The following is a 23,072-nucleotide window of genomic DNA, read 5'->3' as shown; positions in this document are numbered from 1 at the left end:
AAAAGACAACTGTAGTGACATTGATGTTTAAATACAACTAAGGGCAAACCTTTTTTTGGATGTTTTGGATGGAGTGGAGAGGTGTTAGAACACCTATCATTTTTTATTGCTGTCTGTGACCCCATTAAGGAGATTCACCCTCTCTATTAATCCTGCATTATCATTGAAAGTGAAAGTAAAAGAAAATCACTAATTTTGGGTTGTCCCCAGAAACGTAAAAGAGGGGAAATCTTCCAATGGGGAGACTAGTTCTGGTGACCTGGGTGTCACCAATGGATTCCCTTAATTAGAGGGATTTTCTCTCACTTCCATTTTTTGGCTGTGGGACAGGAAGTGAAGGGAAATCTCCCTGATGGAACGAAAAAAAGAAACTGACCCTCCCTTATTCTATCCAAAATGAAAATAAAAGTTTTTCCTATAGTTCTACTTTACCTACACCCCCTTTTCTGTGTACCACACACAAAAGATATCTGGAGTAGCGATGTACAGCCGGAAGAACATCATGGCAGGACCCTGTGTCTATTTTGTACATCTGCCGCTTACCCAATTCTGTCACAACCTTCTACATAAGTAGGGAAAAGCAATTGGAATTCATATGGTGCACTAGGCACAGGACCTGGCCAGGATGTTTTTGCTGCAAAGGCTGTAAAGCTCAGGGCAGGGCCACACAGTAAAAAACACAAAAACTGAGTTGAAGGATTGCGGGCAACACCAAGGGGGCTGGGAGTACAGTATTTTCTGGCGTATAAGACTACTTTTTATACTTAAAAATATACCCCAAACATTGGGGGTCGTCTTATACGCAGGGTATAAAATGTGAACCTTGAGTTTGTTTGGGTCAAGCTGGCTGGATGTGTGGTAATACTGTACATAAAGTATACCGCGCTGAGCCAAGCTGGCTCAAAACAAATGTCCCTATGACAGATTAATTTGTCAGCCCGCTGGATGTGCGGTATATACAGTATACTGCGCTGAGCCAAGCGGTTTCAAAACGTACCGGTACGTCCCTACTGTAATCAGTCCGCTGGATGTACGGTAGCTGCGGCTACATACAGTATACACTGGGCCAATCACGGCGAGTGATGTAATCTACTAATGAATACAAAGCCTGCTCGGATTGGCTGAGTCAGAGAGGTGGGCTGATGATGTCACAACCTCAGCCTGTCCGAGCAGGCTTTGTATTCATTAGTAGAATACATCGCTCGCCGTGATTGGCCCAGCGTATACTTTATGTAGCCTCAGCTACTGTACATACACACATCCAGCGGTCTGATTACCGTAGGGACGTACCGGTACGTTTTGAAATAGCTTGTCTCAGTATACTGTATATACCACACATCTAGCGGGCTGACAGATTAATCTGTCATAGGGACATTTGTTTTGAGCCTGCTTGGCTCAGCACGGTATATTGTATGTACATTACTGCACATCCAGCGGACTGTATATATACTGTATACTGTATGTAGCCGAAGCTACCGTATTACCGCACATCCAGCGGTAACCATCTGATTTGGAATTTGATCCATATGATGACTGTCTTACAAATGTATCACAAGATGTCATTCATGAACTTATGATGTCAGAGGATGAACATGAGGATTTTGAAGGATTTTAAGTGCTGGTAAGTCATAACCATTTCAATAAAAAAATCTGATGTTTTTAAATGGTGTTGCCTCAGAAGGGGGGGTAGTCTTATACGGCGAGTATAGCCCAAAACCTATGTTTTAACTGGAAAATTAGGGGGTCGTCTTATACACCCAGTCGCCTTATACACTGGAAAATACGGTATATCTGAAGGGCAGCTTCATTTAAGAGTTATGTTCATGGGTGTTGTTTTCCTGATTTTGACATGCATTTGGAATGCACGTTAATTGCAGGTCAGCAATATCCCATTGACTTTAAAGGAGCAGTTACATGGCAGCTGAGAGGCTGTGTTTGACCTACTTTGCATTGTTCTGCATTTCTTTGGATGCAGCAGCTTCTAGAGAAGTGTATTTCAATTACAGGCAAAACAGGTCAAACACAGCCTTTTCTTGTCAAACTCTGAGTTCCATTCAAACACAGCTGCATGCATTTGAATAGAAAACATAGCAATGAACAAGAATAACCCTTCAACATAAGCCCTGAAAGTGAAGTTGTCCTTTCAGGTAAACTGAGTGAACTTTCTGACTTTAACACAGCTGCAGTATGTGCCAAATTTAATTACTATCACATTGATCACACCTTTAGTGGATGCTTGCAACTGCTCCCTAAAAGCATGTTCTGAATGATGCTGTCAAAAAGAACAGTCCTAGATATTACTACATTCATTACTATCAAAATATGCAGTGTTTGCATTGCCCAACATATCCAAAATCCCAATTTAAAGATTAATAATAAGAAAAAATAAACACTAGACATAGAATAGAAAAAATGTACAGAAAGCAGGTCTGACATTTGCAAGAGTTGACATTTTTATTATTTTTTGATTCCTTTGTCTGCATAAGTCAGCTTTAATATGCTTTTCCAAAATGAGATCCTAACTAATGCTAAATGTGTAAAGCTCTTAATGCCTTCTTCCATCAGAAAAAATCTGACAGCTAGAAATAATCAAGAACTTCAAACAACATCTTTATGAGTCATACACAGATTTTATTAGCTGCCCTCTATACTTTGATTCTTGACTTAAATCATATTGCTACTTGTATATTCTCATTTCCATACTACTTGCTTTGTCTGTGTCTTTTCATTCATGCTGAGTTGATACCACATATTTTCTACTCTGTTTTAGTAGTTAATTATTCATAAAAGGCATGTACTGTGGTTCAAATTATTGGACTGTGACAGACTGAATTTGCATTTTCACCAAAATAGACTTTCCAACCTTAGTATATTAGTGTTGTGTGGAATCTGCATTGTTTTGGAAAAGGGAGATCAAATTTAGCTTACAACACCCAAGATTTTTACATTTTTTATTAGATATAGGAAAGTAGACTGCTGCTTAAAATTTTAAATTTAAAGAAGTAGTGTGGAAATAAAAAAAAAGCTGAGAATTGGATGATTACATGACCACTGATCACTCAGTTCTCAGCCTGCTGTGATCAGAAAGCAGTGATTGTCAATCACCAGCTCTCTTCTCTGCCCCTCCAGAGCTCACTGGCATGCCAAGCTGTGGAGGGGGTGGGATCTGATAGCTCGGACTCTCAGTGATCAGACATCTATGTGCATCCCGACATTATTGTGGGATCCCTCCAGAGCCTGGAGCAGCTCTGTGAGGACAGTAGTCTGCTGTTGACTACTTCTGGGTCACAGGAGAGCACAAGTAAATGCACTTCTTTGACCCACAAGAGAAACATGATCAAAAAAGCTTTGCACATACTTCTCTTTTTGAAGTAAATCAGTAGCAGTCACCATTTCGCCAGTCACCAGTTATGTTAAAGAGCGAAACCCAACCAATCAAATCTCATATATCTATAACATGTTAAAATGCACAGAGGTTTATTTACTTGTAGCACCCTCCTAGTTAGCTAGAGGGAGCTCTAGGCTTAATTGGTAGATGGGGCTTAGTAGCAGCCCAGGTGTATTGTAATAGCCAGGTGGGTCAAATTTAGGTCAGGAGCTGAGAGGCTCTGCAGACTGCTGTCTGAGAGTTCCTTCCGCTCTGGAACATTGGAGGTAGATCTAGAAGCAGTGGGGGGAGGAAAGAAGTGGCTAGTTTGTACTCTTAGAGGATTCTGGCCAATCCCCAATAGGAGGCTTGGCAAGGGGCCACGACAGCCTGGGTAACTGAGCCTGCTCAGCAAGGGGGAGTTTGGGTGGAGAGGAAGACATGCTGGTAGGTTAATTGGTTCCTGTCTAAATTGGCCCTAGTATGTATGAATGTGAGTTAGGGACCTTAGATTGTACGCCCCTTGAGGGTTAGGGACTGATGTGGAGAGACAATATATCTATGTAAAGTGCTGTGTAAATTGACGGCGCTATATAAGTACCTGAAATAAATAAAGTGGGGATGGAGAGCAGGAGCCTGGGAGGGGGCCCAGATGAAAGGGCCTCACCTGCAGGCAGAGGAGCTTGGAAGGAGGAAAGCCCCCAGAGAAAGGGCCACCTGTGCAGGGAAGGTAACAGCTAGAAGGCATGGTAGCAGCCACCAACCCACCAGTAGCAGAGGAGAAGGACTGCATGAGTAAACTGGCACCCCCTGGGCCAGTAAGGGGAAAGAGGCACTCTGGTGGGAAACTGGATTAGCTTTTTTCCCGGGACTGTTCACTTTGCAGTGGCAAGCACAGGATCTCCTGCCCAGGGAAACACCCAGTACAGCTGGATGAGGAGAGGATTCATCTGGGATCTGGGAAGGTACTATAGGAGATGCTGGCTAACTCTCTAGAAGATTATTTTGGTGTAAAGACTTGTACATAGTTGCTAAGGAGTTTGTCCTCTGTTGCCAAACCCTTGGGCATCCTATACATTGCTTACCACATCCAAGTTCTAAATCCCCTAATAAAACTTCAAAACAGAGCTCAAGGACTGGTTACTGTCTCCTGGATGCAAGTCTGAGTGAGGGAAATGCATGTTGCCTGGCTGTGCAGGACTATAGGGGGACCCAAAACTTAAGTGACTCCTAAGGGAGTAGTGCTACATGCTAAAGCTGGAGAGTGCAAAATCAGGCTCACTTCTGCATAGAAACCAATCAGCTTCCAGGTTTTATTGACAAAGCTTAATTGAACAAGTTGAGGTTAGAAGCTGATTGCGGAAGTGAGCCTGATTTTGCTCTCTCCAGCTTTAGTACATAAACCCCACATTGTCCAGACATGTGCCATTGTTGTCAGGAAGCCAGTCCAGAACATTAATGTTCAGCCACTGCTGAAGTGCATGCGTGAATGCAGGAAGTGACCAAAAGAGCCTGCAGGCCCCATCTCAGCGCATCAGCCGTGCTTCTGGGTGGACCACCAAACAAGCACTCCCACAGGCGACCTGTGCTACTCTGGGCCTGACTCCTGCTGTCCCACCTTCAGGGGAGTCTGGAACTTAGCCGCAAGGGAAGCCCTCTCTCCATTGGCCTCTGTCACCAGGTACGTGATATGTAAGTAAGGAGGGTGTCACAAGTTAGCCTGCAGTTTCTTGTTTGTGTTCTTACCTCCTTGCTGCAGTGCTGTTCCTGATCCCTTCACATGTGTGTTTGTTTGTGCTCACCTATGGGCATCGTCTGCTGTTCTCTGTTCCCTTCCATCACTTCCTGGCCCACCTCCTTGTTTTCCTGCCTATATAAGACATGCTCTGTCTAGGCCACGTTGCCTGAGCAACTTCCTAGTTGTCTGAGTTCCTGTGTGTTGCTATTGCCTGTATCCTGCATTAAATATTTGTGTACCCCGGCTTCGTTCTCTGACTGTGTTTGTTTTCTACCTGTCCTGACCTCAGCTAGTTTATCGGATTTCCGTTTGTCTCCTCCCATTGTACTCTGCTCCCGTGAGTGGTCTCCTTATCCTCAGCTGGGCATACCTGGGGGCCGCGACCTGGTCCCAGCTTGCTGCAAGTCCATCTCCACCATCAGGGGCTCTGGTGAAGAAGCAGGCTGGGGCTTATGCCGCATACACATGATGAGAATATCGGACGAATGATCGGCCGTTTTTTTTCGCCTGCTAGTCTCACATCGAAAGTGAAAAGGTTACTAAAGATACGAAAATTCTCCTATGAAAGAAAGGAATTTCGAAAGTGATGTCATATATTGCATTGTATTTGTATTGTATTTTCAGACAACTACTGTACTGATTAAATGAAAATTGTATGATCTGGTATTGTACAAGAAAAATGTTTGCGCTTGTCCCTTTGTATATTGTCATACGACTTGTGATCGGCTCTCGAAAGCTGTGTACTAACGACCCAATTATTGGACGATCGGTCCTCGTACGAAAATTTTGAAACGATTTTCTTATAGTGTGCACGGGGCATTAGACTCCGCGCCCTGGGGAAACGCAAGTTGAGTATCTACAAGGGCTCACAACCACAGGTGCTGACAGTTTTCTCAGGCCATGAGCTCCTCGGAGACACCGCAGCCTCTCCTGGAACAACTTCTGTGTTTGGCGCAGAGAGTCACTGTCCAGCAGGCCTATCAAGAACAAATTATGCACTGTCTGCAGGAACTCTCCTCCCGGTTGGATCAGCTGCAGGTTGTGTCCACTTCCTCACAATCTGTTTCGGCTCCTATCCTGGATCCTGCTCCTTCTGCTCCAACTCCCGTTGTTCCCCCAGTGGAACACAGTCCTTCGAGACTCCAGCTGCCTCCATGGCCACACTTCTCTGGTGATCCCAAAGCTTGCCGGGGCTTCATCAATCAGTGCTCTATTCATTTTGAACTAGAAGCTGATCATTTTCCTACTAACTGTTCCAAGGTGGCATACATGATTTCCCTCCTTTCGGGTGAAGCACTGGCTTGGGCCTCGCCAGTGTGGGAGCGTCAAGAGAATCTACTGTTGAGGGAGGGGTTTATTGCTGCTGCCTGCTGGAGGATTTATTGATGCTGGCTGTTGGGAGTCAATTGTTGTTGGGGTGGATCTGTTGTTGCTGGGGATGGTCTATTGTTGCTAGCTACAGGGGATCTATATTAATGCTTTTCTTGTTCTCATTAACAAATTCCATGCAGATCACCTAGCACCACAAAATGATACCTGGTTCTGTATTCTCTAAAAGGGGTGGTACCTGGAGGGCGATAGGGGGTGGAATCAAGGAACGGTGCTCGGAGGTGGATCAGGAGCAGAAACACAGGGTGACTCGGAAGGGCAGAGTTCCTGCACCTATTCTCTGAGAAAAAAAGCCCTGCACATATCTATAACATTTTCTGTTTGTTTCCATTATTTGTAGTACTGATTTTATTCAGAATACACAGTGCTTATAGTTATTACTAATTATAGCACTAGAACAATGCTGTGTACAATCATCAGTTTATGGCATCATGATGTTGAATTGTTCTGTGCTGCCAAACCAGTACAAAAGAGACAGCTTACTGTAAATGGTGCACTTAATTTATTGTTCTGCTCCAGTGAAAAAAGTCTGCTTGGCCCAAGGCTACATTTTACTGTCAACTAGCTGTTCATTGTCTGCAGTCTCCCTCGGTTTATTGGCACAATAAAACTTAGTGCATGCCTTTTAAGCATTGCTCATAGGAGTGTAAGACAGATCATATAATGCCAATAGCAGTTGCTAAAACATCATTATCCATTGATTTTTAAATGTGTTATTTTTAAAACCTTATTATATAACAAGCTAAATTCACATGCAAAATCAAATGTGAATATCTGTAGGTGGCTATAGAAAAGGTTAAATCAAAGTGGCTAGTATTTTTCTTTATAGAGTACTAAACATGATAACTGGTCAATTGTTTCACATTGCGCAATTATCTCCAAAAGTACTCATATTTTTCTTACAGTCATTCTGTGGTATTTCTATATTTACTGTACTTTAGGGCTAAACAATGTTAATTTTCTTTTTGATTTTTTGTTTCTCTGTTTAGCTTTATTCAAAATACACAGAGCCAAATGAGTCAGTGGAAGCACACCACTCCTTATCCATCTCTAGTTAATAGGGCTCTGTATAGAGCAGCCTTTCTCAACCCTTCATTCTACAGTAATCCTTGCAAATAAATTCCAAATCTTGGGAAACCTCTGCTAAAATGCCCCTTATTGTGGTGGTCATTGGGAAGAACTGTGACAATTGACGCTGACCCCGGAACTATGCAGGCACCAACAAATGGGTGGTAAGTCAGCTGCAGCTGAAGTAACCCCTATCAACCTCAAGAAGAACCCCCAGGTTCCACCGAAACCTGGTTAAATATGGCTGGTATAGAGCGCCAACTACAAAAAGGCATTCCAAAAGTGAGCAGCTACCGATGTCATGTTTATGTCAAAACTAAAATCATGGTGATGAGTAATGGTTATAAAGAAGATGAGTTTCTAAGCACGGATTAAAGGTTTAAATAAAGTTGACTAAAAGCCATGATAGTTATAATTCTTCAGTAAATTTGTATATTTTTGGTAAAACAGTCTGCTCATCCATGCCAGAATATAATAAATGTTTCTGATACAATCATGAAACGGTCGCAAAAGAAAATCAATGTTTTGATAAATAAAGCCTAGTAGGCCTCATTTAAGGAAAGGTCTCGGAATTGTGTGTTTTTCCCCATATTTGAATGCTGGCTGTCATTTTTCAATGACCTGGACTCTTGAATGGCTCTGACAAGAAGTAAAGCAGATGCCTGAGAAGGATGTGGTAGAAGCAACTGTTCATTGTTTCACAGACTGTCTATTTGCTCTCAGACAGAAATTCAAAAGAACAAATTCATTTTTGTTCTCAATATCTAATATGCAGGTCATGAAAGAGTACTTCCATCAGAGCCTTCTCACAAAATGTTTTGTTTCATACCAGATTCTCTATACTAGTACACACACTGTACATTCAAGTCAAATGTGAAAAAAAGACAATAAATTAGAAGCATTAAGCTGGAACACCAGGTTTCTGAAGGCTCAGAATTCAGAAGCTGCTGTGTAGTACGCCTGAATGGGTGGTCAGTTTACACCAGTGTTTCATAACCTTTAAAATCATGCACAATCTTGAGGCACCCCTTCTAAAATATAAAAAAAATGAAACAACTAGTTTTACATAACACAGCAACATCCACAAGCATGGGAAAACCAACATTAGAGATGATTTATTCTTCCATAACAAATATAACTTTGCACACTGGTACTGGTACTCCAATATATACTGGAATTTCAATATGCCAATATTGGACTTTTATAAGAAAGCCCAGCATGTTTTGGAAACTGTGTATTGTGGAAGCATACTATATTTCATTCTTATTTTTACAATAAAGATTTTATATATAACAAAAAATTATAAAACATCCATTTAAAAGCTTTAAAAGTATTTTGAAATATTAAAATAAAACTGACCCTGTCCTGTAAATTACATATTGATTGGGCACATGGAACTGCACAGTCAACAAAGGCTTTCCATTTCGTAGCCTCCCTAGCGGTCTGATTATGTCCATATTTCTGTGCTAAAAGTGGTACATTTTTTTGCATGGAAATATGTAGTTTTTTTATTGCAGGCCTGTAATTTTTTAGGAATAACTCACTGAAATCTGTCCGAACAAGAGTCTAGTAAACATCCCGGGTATGTTAAAATTTGAAACACAAAATCATAAATTATACTTTAATAAATAATCATAAAAAATAATAATAATAAATTTAATATAATCAAACCAAAAACACTGAAATTTGAAATAGAGCACCAAGTTCACACATCACTGAGCAAAGTCGCAAAATTGTTTTCAGTGTCTGATGACGAATTTCCCCACAAATCATTATCACTCAATTCTGCAAGTGGTTCTAATTTACTATCGCTGTTCTCTAGCTGGTCTAAAACCGCTTTTGACCTAAAGCGACGCTTTTTGGACACCATGGACATTTCTCAGTTTCAAGGCAGAAAGAACAGTCAAAATGCAGGCAGGGCACAGGACAAAGCACTAGGGTCAAAATGTATGTGAAATGGTTTGATACAGTAATGTTTTACTATGTGGTTTTAGTGTATTTAGTGAATGTCACTTTTTGACATTTTTTAATTTCCCTTCAGTTCCGTCCCCGTACGTCCTGACATTGCAAGGGAACGGAGCCCAGAAGACAGATGCCGGCATCAGCCGGAGAAGATGGCTGAGGATGCTGCAGGGGGGACATCGCGGGACCGCAGGACAAGGTAAGTGCAGAAGGGATCCCGGAGCAACGCTGCAGGGTAATCCCGAGTGTAGCTCGGGGTTACTGCTTTTGGTACTGAAACTAACCCCGAGCTACACTGGGGAATACCTCCAGGGAGGTTAAGTGTATTGCAGGATGATTTTATGGAACAAATAGTAGAAGCCCCAACAATGCAAAATGCTTTGTGGAACTATTAATTTCAGACAACATGGAGCTTATTACAGATGTGCAAGTTACAAACAACTTGATTAACAGTGATCATAGTGTAATCACATTTATCATAAGTTACAGGAAAGAGAGTCATGCTGGTGTGAGAAAAAAAAGCTAACTTCAATAAACTGCTGCAACTACACGACAGTTACTTGCAACAAAAAGCACATAGGGTAAGTGAGGATGTTTTAAAGATGAATTAAACAACTGCATTAGTTGTTTTCCTATTAGAGAACAAGCATAAAAGTATGAAATTAAAATCCTTGTGGCTAAATTATGGTGTAGGAAAAAAACAAATAAATGAGAAAAGACAGGCCTTTATGAAGTTCATAACAGAAGGGACATCCTCTGCATTCCAGATTTACAAGGAATGCAACCAGAAATATTTGGGAGCAACCATGGTGGTCAAAATAAACTATGATAAACACATTTTTTTCTAATATATCAATAGTGAAAAGGTTGTGATAGAACAAATGGGACCAATTACGAATGGACATGGGAAGTTGGTTATAACTGACAGGGAAAAGGCAGATGTTAAAAATAATTTTTTTCAGCTCTTACAGATGAAAAAGTTGGGTTTGATAGTTGTAACAGTAAAACTATTGATGTTTCACCAAAGGTACCTCTGTGGTGACTGAAGACCAGGTATAAAAAGGGACTAGAGAAACTTAAGTTGAACAAATCTCCAGGTTGCAACTGAGTGGCATATAACAAATGTGGTAACAGTTCAGAAAGAAAGGATAAAGATGTATACCAAGAAACTATAGACCAGTCAGACTAACATCAATAGTATGTAAAGTATTTGAGGGAATGGTAAGGGACAAGTACAGAAATGTGTCTGTGATAAAATTAACACAAGTGACAACCAGCCTGTTCTATGAGGAAGTCAATCAGAAATTGGAATTTGGAAGTCCAGTGGATGTACAGGGGTTGGACAAAAAATGGAAACACTATATGATTTACAGGTGTGAAAGTGACGACATGTTTTGCGTTAAAAGCAGAAGTGATGTAACATTCTTTTGCTTCTGCTATGTGATGAGACACCTAACTAACAGGTGGGAAGCCTCACTTTTGTAATTCATTGTGTGCACTACTAGTAATACAGGATCATGTCAGAGCTTACTGAGCCTTAAAGAGGGCAAATTGTTGGTGCCTGCTTAGCTGGTGCCTCAGTGGCTGAAGGTGCCAATTTATTTGCCATGTCATGAGGTACAGAACAGCAAGCCTTGCCAACTGTGATTCCACTGTCCACCAAAAAAACTGTCCCTGTGGCTAAGAAGGTTTATGTTACAAATGTCAGTTTTCACCAGAGGTAGGTTCACTATGGAGGATACAACAGTTTGCTTGCATGTGTCTCTCCTTGGATAAGTGCTCTCTCACTAATGATGTACATTCTGCAACATTTTCAGCAGTTAGAGAGCAACATATATACACTATATTGCCAAAATTATTGAGACACCTGCCTTTACACGCACATGGACTTTAATGGCATCCCAGTCCTAGTCTGCAGGGTTCAAAATTGAGTTGGCCCACACTTTGCAGCTATAACAGCTTCAACTCTTCTGGGAAGGCTGTCCACAATGTTTAGGAGTGTGTCTATAGGAATGTTTGACCATTCTTCCAAAAGCTTATATGTGAGGTCAGGCACTGATGTCGGACGAGAAGACCTGGCTTGCAATGTCCGCTCTAATTCATCCCAAAGGTGTTCTGTTGGATTGAGGTCAGGACTCTGTGCAGGCCAGTCAATTTCCTCCACCCAAAACTCCATGTCTTTATGGACCTTGCTTTGGGCACTGGTGCGCAGTCATGTTGGACCAGGAAGAGGCCAGCTCCAAACTGTTTCCACAAAGTTGGGAACATAAAATTGTCCAAAATGTCTTAGTATGCTGTTGCCTTAAGAGTTTCCTTGACTGAATTAAGGGGCCAAGCCGAACCCCTGAAAAATAACCCCACACCATAATCCCCCATACACCAAACTTTATACTTGGTACAATGCAGTCAGGTAAGTACTGTTCTCCTGGCAACCACCAAACCCAGGCACATCCACCAGATTCCCAGACAGAGAAGCAAGATTAGTCAATCCAGAGAACACGTCTCCACTGCTCTAGAGTCCAGTAGTGGCGTGCTTTACACAATTGCATCCGATGCTTTGCATTGCACTTGGTGATGTAAGGTTTGAATGCAGCTGCTTTGCCACAGAATCCCTTTCCATGAAGCTCTCTAAACACTGTTGTTGAGCTAAACTGAAGGCCACATAAGTTTGGAAGTCTTTAGCTATTGATTCTGCAGACAGTTGGTGACTTTGGCGTCTGCTTCAGCATACGCTGACCCCGCCCTGTCATTTTACATGGCCTACCACTTTGTGGCTGAGTTTCTGTTGTTCCCAGTTGCTTCCACTTTTTTATAACACTCCTAACTGTTGACAGTGGAATATTTAGTAGCTAGGAAATTTCAGTGATGGATTTATTGCACAGGTGGCAGCCTATCATGGTACCACACTTGAATTCACTGAGCTCCTTAGAGCGACCCATTTGTTCACAAATGTTTGTAGAAGCAGTCTGCATGCCTAGGTGCTTGATTTTATGCACCTGTGGCCATGGAGGTGATTGGAACACCTGAATCCAATGATTTGGAGGGGTGTCCCAATACTTTTGGCAATATAGTATATATCACACACACACATACACAAATATACGTACATATGCACACACATAGAAGCAGGGAGTGTTTACCCTGTTTGTTTAACAATCCTGTCATTGGAAAGTTCTCAACAGAAACAGGACCATAAGCATTACATGGGCCTAAGAATAATTTCATTGGATATGGGAATGGCAGATGGTGGCATTTAGACATGAAATTAGAACCCACCAGCAAAAATGAACTTATTCATCTTAGCATTCTGTGCATTTGCATGCTATGTTAAAATTGAAATCCATCCAACGCAACTCACATGCAAGGATAGAAGGGAAGTTTTTCATTAAATCTCTGATGTACAGTGCCTTCAATCTGATATAATAACCATGAGGGAAGAACTGATGGGGGAAATAAAAGATTCCTTTTTTTTTTAATTGTCGGGTCTGGTTCTGCTTTAAAAATGAACTCTAGCTGATTCTTTTTAGGCAGTTACAGCAACGGCTTTTTTTTCCTTTTGGGATAAAGGTTTTACATAAATAAAAGCTGACAACTGTAAGCACTCCTGTCAGTGTTAAATGGTTTGTATTTACTCTATAACTGCCACTTTTCCTGGACAGCCTGCTCTGTTAAAAGAAGTTGAAAAATAACAGACTTACTAGCAGGATCACCAGGTGAAAATAAAAGGGGAAAAAAAGAAAACAAAACTGGTAGGCTGCATTATGAGAAATTTTGGGGGGGATTTTAACAAGTTACAATTTTGTGAAGGAAGATGAGGATAGTCACACTGAGTGCCATCTCTAAACAAAGAATCTGTAAAACATAATATTAATATGTGTTAACCAACCCTGTGGTGTAGCCATACATAATATTCAATGGTCTTTTCACACCATATGCATTGGGCTGTGCTGGGAAAACTTGTCCAATGCAGTTCCAAACACAATAACAAGGAAATATGCTTTGAGTTCTATCTGCCCTGATATAAATAGGACAAGCACAGCATCTACTGGCACAGTACACCTGCTGCCGTGAATACAGGTAAATTAAATAGTTTTTTGTGACATTTAAATAAAGTTGAAAAAAAAAAGTGAACAAGGCTATGCATTATCTACAACTGCTCCTTTCACAGCACACCCCAGCAATTATGGTATAATGCAATCGATAGTGTGAATGAACCCTAACCTCCCAGTCACATCAAGCTCGACTTTGAAATCGTACGACTTACAGTGAAGTCGCACTCTTTCAAAGTCAGGTGAAATGCCAATTTCAGGTGCGATTTATAAGACATCTGAAACAGATGTATATGCAAATCACACCAAAAGTAGTACATGTACTACTTTAGAAATTGGTGCGGGTCCGACCAAGTTGGAACAACACCGACTTGACCACTCTAATTGCAGACAATAGGGTGCGACTTGGCATGTGATTTGCAATTTGCATGGCATGCAAATCACATGCCAAGTCGTACACGATGTGACTGGGGTGTAAAGCCCTTCCGGTTTGCTGTCTTCTTCTACTGATGAAAGTTTCACTTGCTGGTGAAATTTTCTGGCTGAACATTTAGGTGCATTATGCTGAATACAGGTTTAGTTTCTCTAAAATTTTATTTTGTGGGCAGGTTGTATAGGTACAGGGAACAGTTGTAAGCTTTAATGACCTCACACAGAAGAAATCACCCGAGCACTGGATGCCTGGCCCAGCTCTGGTTGCTATGGGGATGACATCATATCAGTTTTTTGAAAGCAGAACAGTGTGAAAAGGCCTTCAATTATGATGAGAAATCTGTACAAAGATTATCATTTTGAGAACTTTAACTACAAGCAGTGTTGTCTGCATTGAATACACTTCAATGTGAATAAGTGGTACAAAATGTGTAATGAAATTGTTCAACTGCAGCTTTTACAAAATATGTGAATTTCACGTAATAATCTTTTTTTTAGTTCATTCAAGTCGAAATAGAAAGTTAAAGTGCATGTTACCCTAAATATTTATTCTTTTTTATGTGTGTATTCACATATGAGTATTTTATAAAAGATCATCTTTGTCATTTTCAATTGTTTTCCATCTGATGTACTGAATTGATCCTGCCAGTCATTTTCCTTCCTTGTTCTAAACTGACCACACAAAGCAAGATGATCTGTGCTAGCGTGGTCAGTTTTCATCCTTTGGATGGCTATTCAGAGGTACAGGACAACAGAGGCAGTGAGTCAGTAAGCAGTAAGTGGATTCAAACATGCTTGGAATAAATATTATTATTATTATAATACAGGATTTATATAGCTCCAACAGTTTGCTCAGCGCTTTACAATATAACGGGAGACAATACAGCAATGATACAGTTCAATACAAATTGGTTAGCAGGGCCCTGCTCCTTGGAGCTTACAATCATAGATCTATACTAAGACAAAAAAATATACTGTGTAACTAAAAAACATGGGGCAGACTCAATGGACCACTTGGTTTTTTTTCTGCCATCACCCTCCTATGTTTCAGTGTTCCTATTGGGTAGCTTGTTCAGCCAACATGCCCCCCCAACCAATCACAGCCTGTCTCTGGCACACATCCCCTCTCAAACATTTTGTTTCTGATTTTGGATAAAGTGGAGAAGAGTTAGAGTTTTACTGCAATGGAGAGTTTCAGGTTTTACTGCAGTCAGAGACTCCATTAGAGAGATACCTTTACTTCCAGTCTGGTAAAAGTTGCCCCCTTGCACAGGAAGTAAGGTAAAATCTTTCTAACAGCAACACAGGCAGAAGTAAAATTGCCTTTTTTTTAAATGAAGTAGGGAAATTCTAGAACCTCTGTTAGCTTTTAATGCTGTCTGATTTCTTGGAGCAGATTTAACCCTCCCTTCTTGTCTGGTAAAATGTTGTCCCCTGAACAGGAAGAATGGCTTAATCTCTGTAATGGAGCCCCTGATAACAGTAAAACCTGACAGGGATTAAAACCTTTCCGCATTCTATTTGTAGCACCCTCCTAGTCAGCTAGGGGAAGCTAGACTCCAGTTGTTAGTTAGGTCTGAGTAGCAGCCTTGGTGTGATAGCTAGCAGGGGTCAAATTGTGATCAGAGCTGAGAGGCTCTGAAGACTAGCTCTCTGGTATTTCCCCCTGCTCGAGGATTTTGGAGAAATATCTAGAAGCAGTGGGCGGATCTGAAGAGTGGCAAGCCTGTACTCTTAGAGGATCCTGTCCAATCACCAATGGGAGGCTTGGCAAGGGGATGTTTCAACCTTTAAGAGTAACTGAAGCTGCTCAGCAGCAGGAGAGTTAGAGGAGAATTCAGGTGGAAGAGGAGGATGTAAGGGTGGAGAAAGGAGCCTTTGAGGGGGCCCAAATGGAGAGGAGCTCACCTCCAGGCAGGAATCTTGGAAGGAGGAAAGTTTGGAACTTCACCGGCCCACTGAGAGAGGACCACCTGTGTGGCAGGGAAAGAGCGGCCCAGCTAGAAGGCCTGGTAGCAGCCACCAATCCACCAGCGACACAGGAGAAGGACTATATGAGTAGACCTGCACCCCCTGGACCAGATAGGGGAAGGAGCACTCTGATTGGAAACCAGATTAGCAACTACCCGGGACTGTCTTACTCTAACATCACAGGCACGGAATCCCCGGCTCAGGGATTCTCACAGAACAGCTGGATTTGGAGAATCTGGGGTCTCGGGTGGTACAACAAGAGATGCTGGATAGCTCTCCAAGAAGAGTTTTTTTGTATAAAGACTTGTATGTAGTTCAAGAAGATTGTCCTCAGTTATAGTTCCACTGGGCATCCCGTACACCCCTTATCCTATCCAAGTTACAATCCCCTAATAAAATCATAAAAACAAAGGACTGGTTACTTACTCCTGGATGCAAGTCTATGGGAAAATGCGTGTTGCCTGACTGTGCTGGCCTAAAGGGGACCCAAAACTTAAGCAAAGGGGTAGTGCTACATATTCAAAACTCAAAGGTTTGTATATAGATTCTCTTTATAATCCATGTCACCCAGGGATCAGAAGTTCATTATTTTTTCCACAGCATAAGCTGCTCAGATGGTGGACAGCAGTCAACTGTTTATGCTGGGATGCATCCTTGTAGCCTAGGTTCTGTGATATCATGTATACATTGCATGTCTAATAACCAGGAGGCACCAGGTGTTATTGATTCTCCTGTATTCATTATCCTGTATTATTTAAATCTTTTTCAAGCCTTGTAATAGCAGATTAGTTTTCCTGTCTACTATCAAAGTTTAAGCATAAGACTCCATGCACACTGGATGTTTCAATAATGCTGATAACGTTAGCTGTGTAAAGTCACGAGTTTTTTTAGTGTTTAACAGTTTTTGCATTAGCGGTTAGCTGTGTTTTGCAGCATTTTTTCAGGTTTGCGGTTTGTTTTTTAGCCAAAAAAAAGTCCATTTTCCAGCATTAGATTGTTTTTACAGCTAAAAAACTCCTCTAGAAATCCACTAGTTCTGGGGGGGTTTTTCCAGCCAAAAAACGCTGATTACAGTCTACGTGTGCATAGACACACAGCATAACATGCTGGGGAGTTTACTGGCTGTAGAAAAAACATCAAAAGCCAAAAACAGCAGCTGTAAAAACGTCCAGTGTGCATGAGGACTATATATTGCAGTCTGGTCATTGGGGGGAGAAAAGACTAGCAGTGGCCATGCACACTTTGATTTTATTTAGAGATGAGCGAATCGAACCAGGCGAAGTGGAATTCGTTTCGAATATCGGGAAAAATTCGATTCGCATCGAATCCGAATTTTAGCCAACTTCGGGTGCACAAATCGAATTTTTCCCGATCAGCCGGCAAAAGTGTCACTGCAGAGAGCTCCGCTATGTCTGACAGTTCTGACAGTTCATTTACAGCGGTTGAAACATTGTATCTATTTGTTTCCATTTAGGATACAGATGTTTTTATTCGGAAACAAATAGATACAATGTTTCAACCGCTGTAAATGTGAAGGAACTGTCAGAGAACTGTCAGAAATAGTGGAGCTCTCTGCAGATACACTTTTTGCTGTACTGGAATACTTCTTCTTTTCATTCTTCTTCTTTTCATTCTTCTTCTTCTTCTTTTCATTCTTCTTCTTCTTCTTTTCATTCTTCTTTTCATTCTTCTTCTTCTTTTCATTCTTCTTCTTCTTCTTCTTTTCATTCTTCTTTTCATTCTTCTTCTTCTTCTTTTCATTCTTCTTCTTCTTCTTTTCATTCTTCTTCTTCTTTTCATTCTTCTTCTTTTTCTTTTCATTCTTCTTTTCATTCTTCTTCTTCTTCTTTTCATTCTTCTTCTTCTTCTTTTCATTCTTCTTCTTCTTCTTTTCATTCTTCTTTTCATTCTTCTTCTTCTTCTTTTCATTCTTCTTTTCATTCTTCTTCTTCTTCTTTTCATTCTTCTTCTTCTTCTTTTCATTCTTCTTTTCATTCTTCTTCTTCTTCTTTTCATTCTTCTTCTTCTTCTTTTCATTCTTCTTCTTCTTCTTTTCATTCTTCTTTTCATTCTTCTTCTTCTTCTTTTCATTCTTCTTTTCATTCTTCTTCTTCTTCTTTTCATTCTTCTTTTCATTCTTCTTCTTCTTCTTTTCATTCTTCTTCTTCTTCTTTTCATTCTTCTTTTCATTCTTCTTCTTCTTCTTTTCATTCTTCTTCTTCTTCTTTTCATTCTTCTTTTCATTCTTCTTCTTCTTCTTTTCATTCTTCTTCTTCTTCTTTTCATTCTTCTTCTTCTTCTTTTCTTCTACTTCTTCTTCTTCTGGCAACTCCACCACGCAGTTCATTTTTGTTCCAGTATTACTGTATTTTGCTCCTTCAAAATCCTGAAACTTTCTTTTGGCAGGTGTACAGACTCAGGTACTCAGTGCAGGAATGGTGGGAATCCCTCACAATGGACACAGCAGGTGTACATACAGACCCAGGAATTCAGCACAGGGATGGTGGGAACCCCTCATAATGGGCACAGCAGGTGTGCATACCCAGAACCTCAGCACAGGGATGGTGGGAACCCCTAGTAATGGGCGCAGCAGGTGTGCAGACCTGGGACTTCAGCACAGGGATGGTAGAAACCCCTCATAATGGGAACAGCAGGTGTACAGACCCAGGAATTTAGCACAGGGATGGTGGGAACTCCTCCTAATGGGCAGAGCAGGTGTACAGACCCAGGAACTCAGCACAGGGATGGTGGGAACTTCTCATAATGGGCGCAGCAGGTGTGCAGACCTGGAACCTCAGCACAGGGATGGTGGGAACCCCTCATAATGGGCACAGCAGGTGTGCATACCCAGAACCTCAGCACAGGGATGGTGGGAACCCCTAGTAATGGGCGCAGCAGGTGTGCAGACCTGGGACCTCAGCACAGGGATGGTAGAAACCCTCATATTGGGAACAGCAGGTGTACAGACCCAGGAATTTAGCACAGGGATGGTGGGAACTCCTCCTAATGGGCAGTGCAGGTGTACAGACCCAGGAACTCAGTACAGGGATGGTGGGAACTTCTCATAATGGGCGCAGCAGGTGTGCAGACCTGGAACCTCAGCACAGGGATGGTGGGAACCCCTCATAATGGGCACAGCAGGTGTGCATACCCAGAACCTCAGCACAGGGATGGTGGGAACCCCTCATAATGGGCACAGCAGGTGTTAGGGGGTTTAACTCTCCAGCATCCATTAGAGACTGATATAGTAATATAGTTCATTCTTCTTTTCATTCTTCTTTTCATTCTTCTTCTTTTCATTCTTCTTCTTCTTTTCATTCTTCTTTTCTTTCTTCTTCTTCCTTCTTTCATTCTTCTTCTTCTTCTTTTCATTCTTCTTTTCATTCTTCTTCTTCTTTTCATTCTTCTTTTCATTCTTCTCATTCTTCTTTTCATTCTTCTCATTCTTCTTTTCATTCTTCTCATTCTTCTTCTCATTCTTCTTTTCATTCTTCTTCTCATTCTTCTTTTCATTCTTCTTCTTCTTTTCATTCTTCTTTTCATTCTTCTCATTCTTCTTTTCATTCTTCTTCTTCTTTTCATTCTTCTTTTCATTCTTCTTCTTCTTTTCATTCTTCTCATTCTTCTTTTCATTCTTCTTTTCATTCTTCTTCTTCTTCTTTTCATTCTTCTTCTTCTTCTTTTCATTCTTCTTTTCATTCTTCTTCTTCTTTTCATTCTCTTCTTCTTCTTTTCATTCTTCTTTTCATTCTTCTTCTTCTTCTTTTCATTCTTCTTCTTCTTCTTTTCATTCTTCTTCTTCTTCTTCGTCGTGCCCCGTGACTGCCCAAATGAGTGAAGTGTGCGGTGATTCTAAGATCGACGGCACTCATCTGCATGTCATACTGACTGACAGTATTATTTCTCTTCCCCAGCAGACTCCAAGGGCATTTAAATTAAAGGTACAGTGTTCTGCACTAATATAAAGGCTCTCTGAAGCCTAGAAACCCTTTAAATAAGTTAAATTTGCGGCGAATAAATTCGCGGCGAATAAATTCGCATCGAATCGAATTTCTCCCGCAAATTCGGCGAATCAGCCGAATCGAATTTTTGAATAATTCGCTCATCTCTAATTTTATTATCCAATCAATGTGAAATTTGATTACAATGATCAAATCGGAAACCAATTTAGTTGGCATAACTTTACTTCCGATTGATTTAGATTCAATTTAGATCAGACTCAATCAAACTGCCAAAAAAAAATGATCATTTTTGCAACGATTGGCAGCATTAAGATTCTTACATTGTGAATTTGATCGTATCTCAGCCAATCAGATTATGAGATTGCATAGCAAAAACAGAGATACGATTGATAACTTGTGATTGTATCTTCCAACCATTGATTAAAATCCAATTTCCAGTTTGTGGTATATTGATTGAATGGCTTGTACACTATAGATCAGTTATTCCTATTGGGAGAGATCGACCAGAAAAGTAACGGATCATTTATTGCAGCTTGTTTGGACACCATAAGGAAATGCTTACATCTGCCTGCAGCAGGTTGATGACATCATCTTAAAGTGTTACTAAACCCAGGACCCTGCATTCACTATATCTGGTCTCCCACAGTACACACAACATGGAAATGCAATTGTTTTAGTAAATATAAACTGCTAAATACCTTTTCTCATCAGCAGTTAGAGCAGCCTTGTGACTTCTATCAGTGTCCAGCAAAGCACTAGTTAAAGCTTGTCAGTTTTCATTCTCCCCTAATTGTCCTATGAGGTTGCATAATCCCTGGCCCTCTTTCTGGATGCTGATTGGCCCTGTACTGATCACATGCACTCTCCCAAGAAGAAAAAAGAACTCTCTAGCAATACACATCAAACTGAGCATGTGCAACCCCCAAGGCTCTGTTCTATCATCAGAAGGATTCTGGAAAGTAGAAGAAGGGGAGGGTCAGAGAAGACAGGATCAAACAGCCTTTTTACACAATGCAGAGGATTAACCCCACAGTGAGTATAACAAGCATACTTTACTGCATATACAGACTGATTTTACTGCTGTCGGTTTAGTAACACTTTAATTTAGATAATGGTATCGGACTTAATGCGGTATTAAATCCAAATGTAAACATTTATTATATTGCAGTGCAGGGGCGGACTGACAACTCATGGGGCCCCCAGGCAATAGGGGATCATGGGGCCCCTGTGTCCTTGCCCAAACTCAAAAAAGCCTATGAAAAAGGTACCAGGGGCATCTCATGGGGCCCCCTACTGACCCCATGCCCTCGGGCAGTGCCCGAGTTTCCAAATGGTCAGTCCGCCCCTGTTGCAGCGTATCATTTCTTAGATGTGATGGCTGTGTTAGTCTTCTTTATTAGGTTTTCTTTCCCTTGTTTGCACCTGGTGATATGACCAGTAAGTCTGTTGTTTTTCAAAAGAACAAGCTCTCTTCCAGATGTATCAGTTACAGAGATGAGACAAACCATTTACCACTCACAAGGGTGCCTACAGTGTCTTAAATGAAAAAAAAAACTGTTTACTGCAACTGATTATAAAGTATAAGCTGGAGTTCTCTTCAATTTGTGAAACTGACATTTTGGGTTCAGACATATTTCAACAGTATAGGATAATATTGCCAGATACACAATTTATTAGTAACACCTCTATATTAAACTTGTTCAAAAGAGTAGGCCACAGTTACCACATAAAAGCAGAACACATAGAAATAATAAATTAGCAACATTTTACAGATTATACAGTCATGAGTAACAAGCGTCGACCATGTTTAATAGCAAAAAGTCAAAAAAAATTTTTTTCTCAAAATTGTTGGTCTTTTTTTTATAGCTCAAAAAATGAAAACCGCACAGGTGATCAAATATCACTGAAAGAAAGCTCTATTTGTGGGATAAAAGGACGTAAATTTCATTTGGGTGCAGTGTTGCATGACTGTGCAACTGTCAGTTAAAGTAACGCACACCGAAACGCAAAAAATGGCCTGGTCAGGAAGGGGGGTAAATCCTTTGAAGGGTAAGTAGTTAAACTTATTTTCCCTGAAGAAGAGATGCTTAAAGCAGAGCTTCAGTCTCTGATGAAAAAAAAATAGTAGTCAGCAGCTACAAAAATTGTAGCTGCTGACTTTTAAAACCGGACACTCACCTGTCCTAGGATCCAGTGATGACATCACTACAACCAGGTTCATCGGCCATCCTGTGTCCCCAGCGCCGCCATCTTAAGTGTGGGCGCTGCGCATGTGAGAGTCGTGCTGCTCATTGTGAATAGCCACACACGTGTCCCAGAGGACTGACTATCATCAAATCTTGTACCCACTCCCGCTGAAAGGTGCCAATCCTTAACAGGTATCAGGGGACGAAGCCTTAAAACAGAACTTCTCCTTTTGGGTGGAGCTCCGCTTTAAGAGGGAAAATGATCCCAATATACAAATCTTTAAAAGGTAACTGTATCATTAAGAGAAACTGTTTAACCACTTCAGTACTGGACCAATTCTAACACATCATATATATGCAAAAATCCACAATTGTTTTGCTAGAAAATTTCTTATAACCCCCAAACATTATATGTTGTGGGGGGGGGGGGTTTAGCAGAGGCCCTAGACTAGAGAATAAAATGGCTTTGCAATTGTTTATGTCCGACAGTATTTGCGCAGCGGTTTTTCAAATGCAAATTTTTGGGAAATAAATACACTTTAATAAATGTCATTGCACACAAAGCTTATATAATACCCAGTTCTCTAATAAAATATAAAAGATGATGTCACGTCGAGTAAATAAATACTAACTATATAAATAAATAAATAACATGTCTCGCTTTAAAATTGCGTACAACTGTGAAACTACAGTACCTAAAAATCTCTAGAGGTGACTCTTTAAACGGCTTTACAGATTAACAATTTAGAGCTACACAGGAGGTCTGAAACTAAAATTATTGATCTCCCTCTGATGTTCAGGACGATACCTTACGTGTGGTGCAACAACCATTTACATATGTGTGCGACTTACATATGTTTTCTCATTTGCGTATGAGCACAGGGAAGGATGGGGAAACTTTAAACTATTATTTATTTTATTTTAAACTTTTTTTTACACTGTCTCTTT

Source organism: Staurois parvus, unplaced genomic scaffold, assembly GCF_062004578.1.
Source record: "Staurois parvus isolate SC_StPar_1 unplaced genomic scaffold, SC_StPar_1.0 ptg000131l, whole genome shotgun sequence".
Lineage (NCBI taxonomy): Eukaryota > Metazoa > Chordata > Amphibia > Anura > Ranidae > Staurois > Staurois parvus.
This window is presented reverse-complemented; position numbering follows the sequence as displayed.